The sequence below is a fragment of the Armigeres subalbatus genome, chromosome 3 (assembly GCF_024139115.2).
Source record: "Armigeres subalbatus isolate Guangzhou_Male chromosome 3, GZ_Asu_2, whole genome shotgun sequence".
NCBI lineage: Eukaryota > Metazoa > Arthropoda > Insecta > Diptera > Culicidae > Armigeres > Armigeres subalbatus.
The window spans coordinates 124460024-124477180 of record NC_085141.1 but is presented as its reverse complement, the minus strand read 5'-3'; the positions used below and the strand labels follow the sequence as shown (position 1 = coordinate 124477180).

At 39.8% G+C, this 17157-nt stretch overlaps 1 pseudogene; it reads left to right on the top strand.

The window, feature by feature from the left end:
- The first annotated feature begins 1926 nt into the window (after nt 1–1926).
- On the top strand, nt 1927–3475 carry LOC134221961 (diacylglycerol kinase eta-like; annotated as a pseudogene).
- Nucleotides 3476–17157: the final 13682 nt, after the last annotated feature.

Genomic DNA, 17157 nt, shown 5'->3' with positions numbered 1-17157 from the left:
TACAGAGGAAAATTAAAATTCATCAATTTTACAATCAAACCTTCATGCCAAACACTGTCAAATGCTTTCTCTATATCAAGAAAAGCAACTCCAGTCGAATATCCTTCAGATTTGTTGAGCCGAATTAAGTTCGTTACTCTTAATAACTGATGAGTGGTTGAATGCCCATGGCGAAAACCAAATTGCTCATCAGCAAAAATAGAATTGTCATTAATATGAACCATCATTCTATTTAAAATATTTTTTTCAAACAGTTTGCTTATTGAAGAAAGCAAACTGATTGAGCGATAACTAGAAGCCTCAGCTGGATTTTTGTCCGGCTTCAAAATAGGCAACTTTGGCATTTTTCCATTTATCTGGGAAGTATGCCAATTGAAAACATTTGTTAAATAAATTAACCAAAAAGGATAAAGAGCTCTCAGGAAGTTTTTTGATAAGTATGTAGAAAATACCATCATCACCCGGGGCTTTCATATTTTTAAATTTTCTAGTAATAGATCTCACTTCATCCAAATTAGTTCCCAACGAAGGGTCAAAACATTCTCTTGATTGAGAATGTCTTCAAAGCTCCGTGTAACCTGATGCTCGATTGGACTAGTGAGACCTAGACTAAAATTATGGGCGCTCTCGAACTGCTGAGCAAGTTTTTAAGCCTTTTCGCCATTTGTTAATAAAATTGTATTTCCCTCTTTAAGCGCTGGAATTGGCTTTTAAGGTTTTTTTAAGAATTTTCGTTAATTTCGGGTTTCGAACTGGGATCCAACTTCGAGACATTATTCTCAAAGTTGGTATTTCTCAGAATAGCGAAACGTTTTTTAATTTCATTTTGCAAATCTCGCCAAATAACTTTCAACGCGGGATCGCGAGTTCTTTGGTATTGCCTTCTTCTCACATTTTTAAGACGGATCAGTAGCTGAAGATCGTCGTCAATAATAATGGAGTTGAATTTAACTTCACATTTCGGAATTGCAACGTCTATGGCTTTGACAATTAAATTTGTCAAAGATACGAGAGCATTATCAATATCACTTTTGGTATCGAGAGGAATATCAACATCAAAATTCCTATCGATATACGTTTTATATAAATCCCAATCAGCTCTATGATAATTAAAAGTAGAGCTGATTGGATTATAAATGGCTTCTTGTGAGATTTCAAATGTCACAGGAAGGTGATTAGAGTCAAAGTCAGCATGAGTTACCAATTGGACACACAGCTGACTTGAATCCGTTAAAACTAAATCAATTGTAGAAGGATTTCGACTGGAAGAAAAACAAGTTGGTCCATTGGGATATTGAATAGTATAATATCCCGCAGAACAATCTTCAAATAAAATTTTGCCGTTGGAATTGCTTTGAGCATTATTCCATGAACGGTGTTTGGCATTGAAGTCACCAATTACGAAGAATTTTGATTTGTTGCGAGTCAGAATTTGAAGATCAGCTTTCAACAAATTCTTTTGCTGCCCATTGCATTGAAAAGGCAAATAGGCTGCAATGATGGAAAATTGTCCAAAATTTGTTTCAACAGAAACTCCCAAGGTTTCAAAAACTTTGGTTTCGAACGAAGAAAATAATTTATGTTTGATACGTCTATTAATGACAATGGCGACCCCACCACAGGCGCTGTCAAGACGATCATTTCTGTAGATCAGCGGTTCTCAACCTTTTTCTTGAGAGGTACCCCTTCGAACTTTTGCATTAATGGAGGTACCCCCTTTCGAAATTAGGCTTCCAATCCTCTTGAAAGAATAACTCCGAGCCCTTTGAAAGGAAGCTCCTTTCAGCTTTTGAATCCCTTTAAAGTAGGTTTCCGCGCCTCTTGATTAGAGGCTTTTGAGCCTCTTGTAGAGAGGTTTCCGAGCCTCTTAAAAGGAGTCTTCCTTTGCATCTTAAAAGGACGCTTCCAATCTTTGCAGTGCCGGAAATGCAGCGGCGACTCCGAGTCACACCCGAAGCCACACTGGCACCGCGAAAATCAACGTTAACCGCGGCATTCCGCACAACAATCCGAATTTGCTGGGACTGGACTCGGAGCACATTCGCTTGGCTACTCTCAGCGCGAGCGCGAATCAACACGGAAGTTTGCTTTCCGGAGCGCTGGGTAGCTCGAAAAGCAATATGTTTAGCTCTAATCTGGGTTTGTTCAACTTCGATCGTGACTCTGAGAGTAAAGAGGAGAAAAGAAAAGGATGAGAAGGAGGAGAAGTTAAAGTTGCCGATAATCAATCCACTGGTGCGTTACCTCTTGGCCAAACGTGAGAGTGGAACGATTCATTTCGAAGTGTTTGTTAGCGAACGCCATACCTTGTGCGCGGCTGTAAGTCCTCTGATGGATCCCGATGAAACACTGATGGAAGGATATCGGAGAAGGCCGTCATGAATACTACTTTGGCATCGGATTGATGAAGATTTCTGGACTTCCAAACAAACAGGAAACATCCGGAGAAGTGTAGATCCGGGCCAAGAACTACATGTGGTACGGAGTGCTGGGATCGAACGCCTGAAGACGTACAAAAATCTGAGCAGAAGGTTCAGCTCGAGTGCGATGTCAGCGTATTCCGTTGCCATCGCTGCAGGAATATTGTGATTCTGAACATTCCGAGCTTTATGGGCGGTACGAACTTCTGGGGAACGAAAAGGAGGACGATTGTTTCCTGTGCAAAGCTTTGACGATCGTATTCTGGAGGTGGTGGCCGTTTTCGGTTCGTTCAGATGGCGCATCTCGTTTGATCAATCTCCAGCACCACGGATTGCGCAGTGCCAAAGCGTCAGATAACATTTTAGGTTAGTTTTGTAAGGATTTTTAAAATTTTGTTATTTACACATTGTTTACTATTCTAGGTGAGAATGCGTTCCTATACAGAGATGGAGAGGCGATTTGCACCTGGAATGATTCGTATCATTCACAAAATCGAGTTCAAATGTTGTGCCGCAATCGCTGTTTAGAGATGTCACTGAAGAGCTGGCAGGAAGCGCGATATTTCTATAGCTCGCGAACAGCCGTCGACGACGTCTTCGGAGCAACTCGTATCCATATCGGACAATTTGTTCAACGAACGGGAGACGTATCTTTTGTAACTTTATCGAGTGTTAGTACGTTGGTGAAGATGGGTCAGATTTTGATTATGTACGCCTTCGCTCCAACCGGATCTGTACACGGTGAAAAACAGCCGACGCATTGAATCGATCCATCCGGGTGGTAAGATCATCGACAGGCCGGATTTGAGACGACAACTAACTGAATTGGTGAGCAATGTGGACAAGAGTCCTTTTCCAAAAGTCATTTGGCGTGACAGAAAAAGAGAGCTCATTCTGGATTTGCGTTTCCGTGGTCACCCACGGTCCAGGCGCCTCAGGTCGGCGGTGGAAAAGTCAAAACGAACGCCGATCTGGTCAATAACTGGGGAGTGGGCGAAGTGGTAACATGGTTGGAAGCCATGCAGATGACAGAGTACGTGGATAGGTTTCATTAAGAATGACATACGGGGTAAGGAGCTCTCAGTTGGCTCGCGAGATTTGAAGGATCTCAGTCACCAAGGTGGGTCACGTGAACGTATCCTGCAAGCAATCAAAGATCTGGGCAGCACCAGCGTCGGATAGGAAGGTCATTGGTATTAGATGCATTTCAGTTTTAACTAATCGGAACTGTGGCTAGTAGACTATCGGATATCTATATCAGTACTCTATAGAATGGATAATTTGAAAGTAATTCCGAAGCAGTTGTCCAACACAAAGGAATCGAAGCTAATGGTATTTAAATTGTTTTAATAATCAAGAAACCAAAAGACTTCATTTACTCTGGTATAAGCAAATATTTCCAAGTCTTTTAGTATTCATTTCGTTTCGGAAAAGGCACCGAAACTCTTAGCATCGCAATAATGGTTAGGGAAGAAGAGGTTGTGTCGGACACGTAGCATCATTCCAAGCCGATAGCAGTAGAAATTTTGGAACCAATGGAAATAGTACGAAGCCTGATGCAGTAAATATCATGAAATATCTATTTTGCTTTGAGGTTTATGAACTAGAATAAACCGAGAAGAAGAACTAAAACGTAATCTTGAGAAGCCTAATGTTAATTGTGTGTTTATTTTGTAAGTTTTCCGATGTTCATGCAAAATTGCTGCGTGTGTCATCAGTGTAGTTTTTCCTTTCAAAAACAGATATATTCCCGTTTTTTCGCATCAAGTGTGTAATAGAGTCGTTAGAGCCGCAAACAAATTAAAATGTCAAAAATTCTAAATCCAGTTGCAAGGAAAAACAGGAAATCTTTATCCATACATATATACATGACACTTACCATTGTTTTCCATTGAGGTACTTAGTGCTGTTGAGTGTATACTTGTTGTCTGTGTATGTACTGGGAGGTCCGGAATCGTCAGAATAACGAAAAGTGACTACGGCTAGAAAAACAGCAATGATATTAGAATGAACTCCCATATTCTAGAGACATAAAATAATTCGTATGATTCTCATGTGTGAATAGAATTATCCTTTTCCATGGAGTTAGATCCTCAAGAACTTGGGAAATACAAAAATATATAAATATTAGAAACCCAAAATATTTAAATCCTGAAACTGGTAAGCGATCTCATTAGTGTAAGTTTTTGAATTAATTTCAAAAATATTTGAATTCGATTTGTTTTCAACTTACTTTTAGTTTGTTTTCATATTGTGTTTGCATTTAGATTGAAGATGTTTTATGATCTCAGACCGCATGTCAGCATCTTGGTAGATTTTTATCCCTGAATTCTTCTAAGATTGGTATTTTGAAAGCCCAATATTCTTATTGTCTTCATTTCAATTCACTTATCTTATATCTTCTCGGATTTTATTTTCTGATTTGAATAAAATTAGCATTGGACTTACACTCATGTAACATAACTGCTAGTAGGGACACTGCAGGTATTTCTTCCATCGTCGTATGCTAAAACCAGAAAGCAACGTACATTTGCTGAATTCCACTATAGCAGAACGTTTCTCCTGAGCTTACGATTTGGTACGTATAAGTTTTACAAAAGCGTCTCTTTATTGGTTTTCGAGACTATGACGAACAGGCAGAAAACTGCCGTTCCCTACTCAGAAGAATTTTCTTTGAAATCCGAGTAGTATCTTGAATGGTTGCTTTTTGTATAGAAAGGGACGTTTGACCAAAAACTATTCAGGTCAAATCTTATACCCGAAAACCACTAGGCCACAAGTCATTTTTATGAATAGGTCTAGGTCATGCTCAAGTGTGATAGGTGTTTAATATGTGCATTTAGTGCAGATGATGAACATTGACCGAATAAGGTCATTTATCGAATAGATTCATTTAGCTGAATAGGTCATTTAGCCGAATAGGTCGATGCCGAATAAGTCTTGCCGAATAGGTCAGTTTCCTTTGAATGATCATTTTAGCCAAATACTTTGGAAACAATTAAATCATTTGGCAAAATGTTCATTTAACATTATCAATTATCATCTTTTCTCCCTAAATGTAAACTGTGAAAAGTGATAGGTTTGATAAATGTGAGACATCGCGACTTCACATGCTCATTTTGATGAAAGTGATAAGTAAGAATTAAATTAAGAATGTGAAATATCGCACTTTTGAATGATAAATGAACAGTGAGAAGACGTATCACTTACTTCTACTAAATCTTCTTACTTTTCACTGTAGTGGGAAGAGAAGTAGAAAGGAACGCTTTTCTTCTCACTCATCATTTCAACCTATCTCCCTTTTGCGGTGGAAGTGAAAATGGTGATTTAAAAGTGGAAGCGAGACGTCAATACTATTTGGTCATGACCAGATTAAAATGACATTCGGTCAGATTACGTCGAGAAGTTTTGCTGTGCGATTGAAGTCGTCAGGATCCAGAATATGCTCCCAATCAAAGATAATAAGGCCCTCCTTGAGCCGTGTATAAAGACGCGCGCTAAAGCAAGAACCATGCGTAGGGTAGCTGGGTTCGATTCCAATTGCCGGTTTTGACAATTTTGAATGAAATATCTTGACTTCCCTGACATAAAGTATCATCTTGTTAGCCTCATGATATACGAGATAAAAATAGTAACTTGGCAGAAACCTCACAGTTAATCTGTAGGTATAATGACTCCAAGCTGCGAGGGCTCTGTCACAGTGTGGGTATTGTAATAAGAAGAAGAAGAAGAAATTAGATAATACTGCTGCCTAATATGATGATCTCAAAAATAGTATGCCGTTGAGTGATGGAGAATTCAGAGAGCTATAATCCTTGACCGTGATAACTAGTGCGGGATGAAGTGGAACGACCTCTATGATGGTTCGGTTACAGTTGAAATGAAAGGGCAGTATAAACCGCTCTGAGAGACCCAAAAAGTGATTTTTATGCATAGTCATGTTGTTGGTCTTTTTTTCATGATGGAAATCTGCATCAGACACCGTGTAGCTACCGGTGAACGGGTTCTTCTGGCCCAGCTTAAAACCACCCTGTTCACAGACCCTGAGTCTCCCGGAACAGTCTTGCGCACTTACAGGAGGGTCGTGCGACAACACACGCCACATACACTGCTTGCTTCAAATCTCAACTATCTTGCTGGGTGGTTCCTCTCATCAACTAGTACATTTCTCTCTGTTTCTGACTATTTCTTACTAATCAGCTTTCCATCTCTGCTCATGCCTGCAGTTAGCTGATGCTAATCTGGTGCCCAGCAAGACCGTTCACTTAACCTCTTGACATCCTACGTATGATCATCAGGTGATGTCCTCCACACCTCAGCATTCCGCTCCTAACATCGAGAACGAGGACATACGAATAGTTGCTCAAAGGTTCAACACCCTAACATGCAAGCACTATTAGAGCCTCTGAGCTTCAGAGCTCTCCGTCTTTACGTGATGCCGTCAGCATTTTCTCAGACCTGTACCGCTCCAAGCCCAGTTCGGTGTCAAACGAGATAGACACCATCTCGATATCTCTTGATCGAACTTCTCAATCTCAGTCTTACCAGTTGTTTAACCATTTATTTTCTCTCCAGATCATGGGCTGTATCATCGACCAGATCATTCTTAACCTATTTGATACAGGCAGGATGATCCTGAGGACTCTGATACACCTGGATACCGATACAGGCACGATGGCACCAGCTCTGATTAGTGACATCGCGTCACTATCCTTTGAATCAGACCATGCCATACAGTTTCCCCGTATGAAGTTACATCCTCCATGACCTACCATGAAATACTGCATTGCCATGCACGATAGATATTACCTTCATTGTGAGCATATTCTCTCGCTTCTGCAATGAAGATCTTTGAACTAGCTCAGAGCTCATACAGGCTTGTATCGAGGATCCAGCTCTTCATAATTATCGTGAGATTTATCTGCATCTATATGTTACATGTGATCCCAGGCAGCTTGTAACTTTGAACGTCAAGCTTCCTCATTTACAAACAGCTCTCTAACGGTTGACCAGTCTTCGTTGCTCCACCAGCCTTGCAGAGTCTACCTTCCTCAGTGATCCTCCTGCATGCTGACATCTGTCACACGATGACAGGACAAGCCTGTCAGTGCGTCCCTGATAGACTTCTCAGTGCCCGCGCGTGAAAACTTCTGTCGAAGACCTTTCCCCCAACGCCTCATGCGGAGACGAGACGGGAGCAGATCAGAGACGCTTACGTTGTCAATTAGTTTGTATACTTTAAGCAAGATAGAGTCCTTACCACCAATCGCAGGACTCAGACGTTTGCGATGATCGAGGCAGCAGAAGGATTAGTTGGGCAATCAGGGCTTCAACAAGCTCTGGGCGTCTGATTGCTGGAGTCTTCAACTGGAGTTGAAGAACATCACCATGGATCTGTTTTCTGTACCCCTTTTTTTAAAGCGTGGGCAGATAAGAGGTGTTTGTTATCCCTTCTTGTAACAATACAGAGTTCTATCGAATGGGTATCAAGCAGGAAAATCTTCTGAATCTCATGCAGCTGGGCTGGAAGGTAAAGTGGATCTCCCCCAACCAACATGGTGAATAAAAGTAGAAAGGTTTTTTCCTTGTCAGATTTTCTTTTCAATACTATTATCTATAAGAGAAGGATTTAATTTATATATAAATTAGTTTGATTAAGATGAAAAAGAAATTGATATATTTTTTTCTTTTTTTTCCAATATAATACAAATAGTAAGACAATCGTTGATCCTTCTAACCATCATAAATGTCAGGTTAATCGGTTTATCTCCCAATAAACACTTATCAATGCATAACACGTTTTATCATGATTCTGATAAATAATAAATTCTCAAAAAGCATTATCATTACCATCCATGATCGTTGATTCTCACACCTAGCATATTTTATCGTCCCGTTATTACCCATAATAGGCGGAAAGAAATCAATACTCATTTAGAAACTAATGACCACTTACAAACGTGGGTTATGGCGATTGAACCTATAACCGTTTGGAAACCGAGAAAATCAAGAAGCAACCAGAGAATAGCTCAATGTGATCATTGCTGAATTGAGTAGAGAAAAAACGGATTGGCAGAATCATTTCCTAGTTCTGAGTTCTTCACCAGAAAATTTCATTCAACCTCTAGTAGTATATAACTTATACAAAAATGATTGTTAATAGTAGATTTCCGTGGCGTGTTGCATTTTGATCGGAACTTTTTTTCCTATTTTCCAACTTGTGAGTTGCAGATATCGAAATCGATTTAAAATGAGGATAAAACAAAAGTCTAAGCGTTACCCTATAGTGTTGTTTGTTCATTGCGATATTCATCACCATAGTGTTATGCATACACATACCCTAATGAGATTAGGTAAGTCTTGACCGGATGAAGATGCAGCTGGTGTCACTGCCGCCAGAGGAGAAAAGAACGCAGCAAATACGAATCGCATTTTAGATGTTTTCATGTTATCTAATCAATCATTGAAAGTACGGTCGCTGTAGTTATTCGAAGAACGATACATTCAAGAGCTATTCATCAGTTGAGAGCAAAGACCCTTGAAACAAAATAATTGAGAAGATTATGCGGTACTGGACAAAAGATTATCAACAAATAAGAGAACGAAATTCAGAATACTTTTTCCCAGATTTTTTCTTCTTTATCATATAATAATTTTCCACTTACTTCATCAATTTAATCTGTTTGCATCCATTAACATGGCTCCATGTGTTATTAAGTTGCCTCCTCATTTAAGTTGCAAGTCGTATCTCATCTGTTATTTATACCTTTTTTCAAATATCCACTCGAGTTGAACTACAGATTGTTCAATAGCGTATGTCTTTTGTCCGGTACTCATCATTTGGGCCACACTTACACAGTTATTCATCTTCAACTATATGATATTTGAGTTGCTTCAGTTTCATGTTTCGAAGGAAACAATTTTGATCTCTAGGTTTCCGCTTACAGTCATTGCTACTGTTGAATTTGACATTAGTTCCTTACATAATGAATCTAGATGATCTGAATGAACAATCGCTGACATTAGAAATTCTCAGCTTCTCAAGCTCAATAGAGTTTATTTAGCAACGAAGTTTGTTGGTTCGTAAGTAGTTTCCATAGAAGAAGGTGATCCATCGGTTGACTAATTTCCATAAATATGATCGTCAGTGTTTGTCAACCCATTAATTCAATATCACTTTGGTTCTGATTAATTTCTTTGGCCTCGAAATTGGAAACTAGCTAAGCCACGAGCTGTTGGTTCATTCAACAATACATTTTAGTTCTCATTTCATCTGGTCAGCATAATAAAACAATTCTGAAAAAGGCTTTAACCTCTTTGAAGCGAGGAAACTTAGAGTTCTTTGAGTGGAATGTCTTCACCTGTCATAAGACGGGTTGGTACTATTCAGTCGAGGTCAAGTACGAGTTGAGGTCGAAATACGTATCCGTAAAGATTACAACGTGGTGAAATTGATGGAAAAGAACCATACTCGTCTTATACGGTCGTATCTCATCTCGAATTGAAGAGGAAAGGAGAAAATGAAATGGTTAGATCCAAAAAAGCACGTTGCTATCCAAAACGACAACAAAACAATTATTATTTTTGTTGTTGATATGTTTTTAAATTGTCCAAAGATGATCTAGTAGCCTAAAAATTTGAACACAATTCGACATAAGGAGAGTAAATTCAAAACAAAATATGATCAGAACACATCAAGATAGAGAGATATGTACGCGATAGGGAGCTTATCGAGATGTAAGTGTTTATGGTAGACTGAAGGACAGAGAAACCATCGAGATAGGAGAGATTTGATGTACGGAACATCGAGATGTAGAGAGTCGACTGTATAAATGAAATCCATGGTTTGCTCATAGAATGTTGCACTTTTTCCGACAACATCTTTGCATAGAAACCACTAATGTGTTGACTGATGCACCGAGTAATTTACTTTCCCCGGGCGTACTCAAGAGTATTTGTCTATGCACGAACTACAGTCCAACAAGAAGCTGATGTTGGCATTTTCTATGTGGTCATAAGCTCCACAGAATAACTGAGGAATCTAATGTTCGGGCAAAACTCTTTACCAGCGCTAGAAGATGCGCTGAGAATTCTCTACCTCTTATCATGTACTTAATATGGGACAATGCTTCAAAGTCGCGAGTCCTGTATATAGGACATTACTTGTAATGCTGATTCCACTAGAACCATGCGTTTGGCTCGTGGGCATTTTTCTTGAAGAATAGACCTACGATCACAACAAGAGCTAGACTTTCCCTTATAAATTCTTGCAAAATATTCTGGTCCGTAGAAGCACGCTGGATGCTTTATAATTATTTTCAAGGTTTGTCATCCAAGAACTCTTTGAGTATGGCTTCGTGGGATTCGTGGCCGTGCGGTTGAGCGACGTCTATTGCCTAAGCGCAGTGTGTTCGATTCCTCCCTGTGTTACTCTTCTAGAAAACTGTCCTTTTCCGGCTCATTATAAACTCGCAGCTGTCACTTCATACTTTTTCTTTGCTGTTTTGCGCTTCTACGATGACACAAAACATCAGGTTTTGTTCAGTGCATCAGATATTTTCAGGCTTGCGGTAGAACTTTGACAGCTGGAATCCGCAAAGTGGAAAATTTTAAAATATTCGCAATAAGGAGAAACTTTTCGTGATCGAAAAATTCTCCACTGGTCCACGTGCTGTTATGTGTTTCATGCTTTCATGTTTTTCTTGATTTTTAATGATTTTTAGATGAAAATCAATGTAGGTGTCAGGAGAGGGTATTTCAAACTTTTAAGAAACCGTTTTCAGATGATCCATAATCTGATATTAATTGCTATTTTTTCTACCTTTTACAAGAATATTTTTACTAAATAGAGCTTTTGATTAAGTTCCAAATAGAATGGTCGGTATTGGCCATTTTACAAATACCGGTATTTGATATTTTTGAGTCAATACCGGTAATACCGGTAAAATACCGTTTTGTGAAAATTTCAGTATAAAGAAAAACCTTTGTTTGGACTTTTGGATGAAAAACAACATTTGTTGACAAACTTCAAATGAATCATTACTTGTTGAGCTTGGCAAAGCAAAACTTAAGATGACATAACATACTGAGAGACTCATCTCCTAATTTGCATGAAAATTCCCTCTGGTTCAACGAAGTTTGACGAATGGTTCCAAGACCGTCGAAAATCAGTGTCAAGTAATTGCCATTAATCCCTTCATTCCAGATAGGAGAATTCCTTACGGATTGCATGCAAGGATCCTGGCATCAACGATTTGCCACCAGAAACGCAAATGTTTTGCTCTCCAGTCCTCTAACAAGTTATTCTTTAACCGATGAACCAGAAAAATACCCACTTCGTACCGATTGTCATTATGATTGTTGTCTCAGTTTCAACGTTCGCATCAGAAATGATTAGACGCTTCAAGATCCCGTCCACTTGCTTAAACAAAATGCTCTGGCTGTCTTGAAAGAAATGACAAAATCATTTCTGATCAATTGCTTCACGGCAGAATTTTCAAAAAAGCAAAGAGATCGGCTATTCTGATGGCTCTCTAGATTTATTCCTTCAAAACATATAATAAGTGGCGGAAATTTCTTGGCTCAATTTGATAACTGGAACACCATCGACTTCATAGAGCAGAGGTTCCCAAACTTTTGGATATGCGACCCACCAGCAGAATCTCATATTGCTTGCGACTCACCAGGTACCAAATGCATTGATTTTGTGAAATTAGATAAAAAAATAATATGCTTTATATCCCATCATTGTATTTGTCAAAATTCGTCAATTTTTGGATTGGATGTGGATTGAGTTGGATAGATTTAAATTGAATTTAGGTTGGATTTGGATTGTTGAAGTTTATTCAGATTCGATTTGAATTGAATTTCGATTTGATTGGCATTGGATGTTGATTGGATTTGAATTAGATTTGGATTGGATTTGAATTAGATTTGGATTGATTTTAAATAGATTTGGATTTGATTTAGATCAGTTTGAATTGGATTAGGTTAGGTTGGTTTTGATTGGGTTCGGGGCTTACATTTGGATTGTAGACTCTTCTTCTTTGCCCAAATATCGTATAACAAAAAAGGCCGTTGACCTCGTCAGGTTTGTTGTTCTTTAATACATCCATATATGTTCATTCAAAATGGACTAAGACGAATTAAGTACTGTCATTTAATTCCACAGTATTCTTTTTGACAACAACTGTGGTCGTCTTCAGTGTCTTGTATGTCAGTCAAGTACAAGACACTGAAGATATTCCACAGTTAATAGTCAGATCTCTGAATGAAATAAAGTGAAATAATTCGTCAATTGACTATAAATTAAGATTTGTCTTTCGCGACCCACCACTGAAAGCCCGACCCCCTGGTCGCGACCCTGATTTGGAACCTCTGATATAGAGTGCAGAATTCACAGCAGAGTAGTTCCACGCACCTTGAACAGGTTTTAGGGCTTGAATTATTTCAGCAACCGTCAACAATCATCACTGAAGTTGAATTTGGATTAAAGCTGCACTCATAGATCCGTTTGAGCATAGATTAACATCTTCTTCTTCTATATACATAAATGAATTTCTTCTCTCTAGACCTTATAGACTCCGAAACTACTGAACCGATCGGCGTGAAAATTTGTATGCAAGGTTTTTGGTACCGGGTAAGGTTCTTAAGATGATTCGAGACCCTCCCCTCTTTGGAAAGGGGCTCCATACAAATGAAACACTTCTTCTTCTTAATGGCTTACATCCCCACACTGGGACAGGAGTCCCGCTAATATTCATTATGCACTTCCACAGTTATTAACTGCGAGGTTTCTAAGCTTACCATTTTTGCATTCGTATATCATGAGGACTAACGATATCTTCTATGCCCAGGGAAGTCGAGACAATTTCCAATCGAAAATTGTCTAGACCGGCCGAATCGACCACACCCTCAGCATGGTCTTGCTTTGCAGCGCGCGTCTTACCCTAGGCTAAAAGGGCCCCTTAATAAATGAAACACTAATTTCTTCATAAATCGAGAAATAATCAGAGATAAATCAATTTTAGGCGAAACGAAGTTTGTCGGGTCTGCTATGTTAAATAAAAGTGGCAAAGCAAAGCAAGCAGCAGATTTCTTTGTGGTTTCAGAACGATAGAAAACAATGCAAACTTGCATACCAGGTGATAAACTGCAAAGAAATCCTCTATGTCACTTTTATTCAAAGAGGAAGTCGACTGAGAGATTCTCTCTTCGGCATTCGCTTTTTACCAGATAGAGCTTGAGATATGCAATTACATACGTTTAGCAATATGTATGAAATCTTTCGAGATTCATCTACTGACACAAAATTCAGAATACCGAATATACCGGTATTTTCCGTCTCTAATACCGGTTTTCGGTACCAAAATTAGTAGTAATCCAGTGTGCCAGTTTCGGTACTAGATTAGACCACCCTAGTTAAACCAGTCCAAGCATCAAAATGGTCAGTGTTGGAAAGATTGAGTTTCTAATAAGCTCCATAAAAACATTTCACATACTCACACAATCGTGACTTATTTTTATTTCAATATAGTGAAGTTTGCTTAAAATGCTCGAGTTTGGAATCCAAACCTCAAATAAATTATGTTTCGCTTCAATTTGTTGGATCTGCTCCATTTGATATTACAAAACATTATTCGGGGGACTTTAACATGGTCCGATGACAAATTTATATAGTAATAATTAATATAGTAATAAGTAAAATCAAATCAATGTAATAATCAAAGAATGAAAATTAACGTAGAAGATCATACTCACTGATGACAGATGTAGGCACCACTCGTTACACAGCCTATAGGTCAAAAGACAGCGTTCTTGCGCCAAGTGGTGCTCTATCAAATAACTATTACTGACACCGTACACCGTTTATAATCATTTTCAGGGTTTGCAGGTCATCTACGAACTCCTAGAAGGATAGACCCACGGAACAACCGGCAACTTCTCACTTGTGACTTCTAGTGAGGTAGACTTATTCGGTCCATGGAAGCACGCTGGGTGGTTCATTCTCATTTACAAAGTTCGTATGTCATCCAATAACTACTTGGAGTATAGACCTACGGATAAAACCAGCAACGATGTACTTTTTAGGTGTGACTTCTGGTGGAGCAGCCCCATTTTTACTTCCTTACGGATCCTGTACACTCCGGTGGTGCAAAGGCCGACTTGAAAATCTCCATCCTGAGCGTTGCCCGGCTCACTTCAACCTGTTGCCAGGTTAGATTTCGTCGACTTCTTTTATTTCTTCTTGAGGCTTCGCCATGAGCCTCTGGGTCTGCCTCTGCTGCGATGTCCCTGGGTTCCAGTCTAATGCTTGTTTACAGATTTCGTTTCCGCCCCTACGTGAGTGTGGCCGCCAGCCCACTTCGATCCTGAATTTCTGTTGCTATCGGCCTCTGGTGACAACGAGATGGAGCTCATTGTTTGAGATCAGTTGTGAGGCCCTGGCCATTATATACCGCAGGCATCTGTTAATGAACACCTGCAGCCGTTGAGTGTTCTCACTGATACACCATATTTCGCTAGCGTATAACAGCACAGATTTCACGTTAGAGTTGAAAATTCATTTTGGTGCGTTCACTTATCTGCCTGTTTTCCAGATGTTCTTAAACTCGCAAAGGCGCCCTTGCTTCTTGATCCGTGCGCCTATGTCGATCTTGGTACCCGTCTGACGCCATTTGGCTAGATATTGGAGCTTTCAACATTCTCCCTGGTTGCCCGGCTACTGTGAAACTGGAAGGAGTTACCGTGTTTACATCCAACGATTTGGTTTTGTTGACGTTGATGACTAAACCTGCCGAAGAGGACGCTTGCAAGGTCGTTGAGCTTACTCTGCATATCAGAGCGCCGTTGCGAGGAGTGCAACGTCATCAGCCAATTCGAAGTCGTTTGGGTGCTCCATGGTTATGAAGCTGCCAACAGCCCGCGTTTGGTTCACGTCAATCGCTACCTCTCGTCGATTATGATGAGGAACAGTAACGGTGATAGAATACATCCGCCTCCACCAGCTACGACCGGATAGGGTCGGACAGGACCATTGTGCACTCTCTACCAAAGGCCTCGTACTGTGCTTGATGAGGCCGATGATTTTCTCTGGAACTCCCTTGCGTCTCAGGGCGCCCCATATTCTCGTGTGAGAGACGGTCAGCTTTTCGTAGTCAATGAATACCAAGTAAAGGGACTCTTGGAGCTCGTTGACCTACTCAATATGCGGAGCGTGACAATATGTCCACAGGATCTTCCGGCACGAATCCGGCTTGCTCCGCCAGAGTCACTCGATCTTCTCTGAATCGGGCTAGAATAATTTTGCAGAACTTTGAGACAGTACACAGCAACATAATGCCTCGCCAGTTATGCATACAGTCAGATCACACCTTTTGGGCACCTTTACTAAGATATCTTGCATCCAGTCGACTGGGAAATTTGCGGTGTCGATATGTAAATAAACGATGCGAGTTGAGCGGATGTCATGGGGTCAGCTTTGAGCATCTCGGCTGATATGCGGTCGACCCTGCTTTATTCGATTTCATGCTTTGGATGGCTGTTGAATCTCTGAGTGATGGAGCTTCGGTATTGACGCGTACGTCGGATCCTAGGCAGATCATGCCGAGGTGGTGATGCCTGCGGCGCAGAAAAGTTTTCGAAGTGCTCGAACCAGCAGCTGGTCAGTTGGGTCAGTCAATAACTGATCATTCGCGTCTTTCACGGGCATCGTTGCATTCATCTTCGCCCCTTAAGCGTCGTGAGATATCGTAGAGGCAGAATCCCGTTATGGAAACACGTTGGGCGGTGTATCATATCATCATGTTGAAGGTTTATAGGTTGCCTAACAACGGTCATCAACAACCAGCGAACGATGAATTTTCAATGCGCACCTACAGGCAAATTCCTTTATTCTGGTCTATGATAACACGTTGGTCGGTTCATTATCATTTTCTTGGTATACGTGGACTCGAGCAAGTACATCTGCGACAGAGTATAAGCTTCTGGGTCTACTAAAATCAAAATTTTCTCGCTCTTCGTGTGAGTATTTTTGAATCTCTCATCTCGGGAAACTTATTGTAATTTCCTCGGAAAATTCCTTTTTTCTATTTCCTTGAGATATTGTAGAAATGTCAACGGAAATATTTTTTGACGTTCATTAGAATTCCCAAGAAATTTCTTCAAAATATCCTCATGGAATTGTACATGAGATTCTTCGCACATCTGGCTAGCTTTCTAGTTTCCACCTAATTTTTCCAGAACCCCAACAAAATTCTTCGAATATTCTTCGAAATTTCTTCGACAATTCTTCAAAATTTCCTTGAAAATTCTTGGAATTTCCTCGCATATATCTTTGAATGCCTTCTGAGAATTTCCTCTGATTTTTGTCTTGATTTCTTTTCTTTTTCTTTTAGGGTTTTTACGAAAGTTAACGTTTTTTTCTTTGGGAAAATGTGGTTATTTTGAAAATTCTACGGAATTTTCTCGGTAAACCTCCGTAATTTCGTCAGAGTTGATTCGTGAATATTCTCGGAATATTGTTTTTATTAATTTACTTAGGAAAGTTTTCGAAATTTCTTAGATACTTTCTTTTAAGTTCGTTGGACTTCTCTAGAAATTCTTCAAATCTTTATGAAACTCCTGACTGACGGACGATTTTGAGCAGCAGCTGGCCACTGAAAGGGAAGGGTCGTTTGAGCGAAATCCATTCAAGAGATATTGTGAATACTTAATAAAGATGTTGTTGTCGAATATT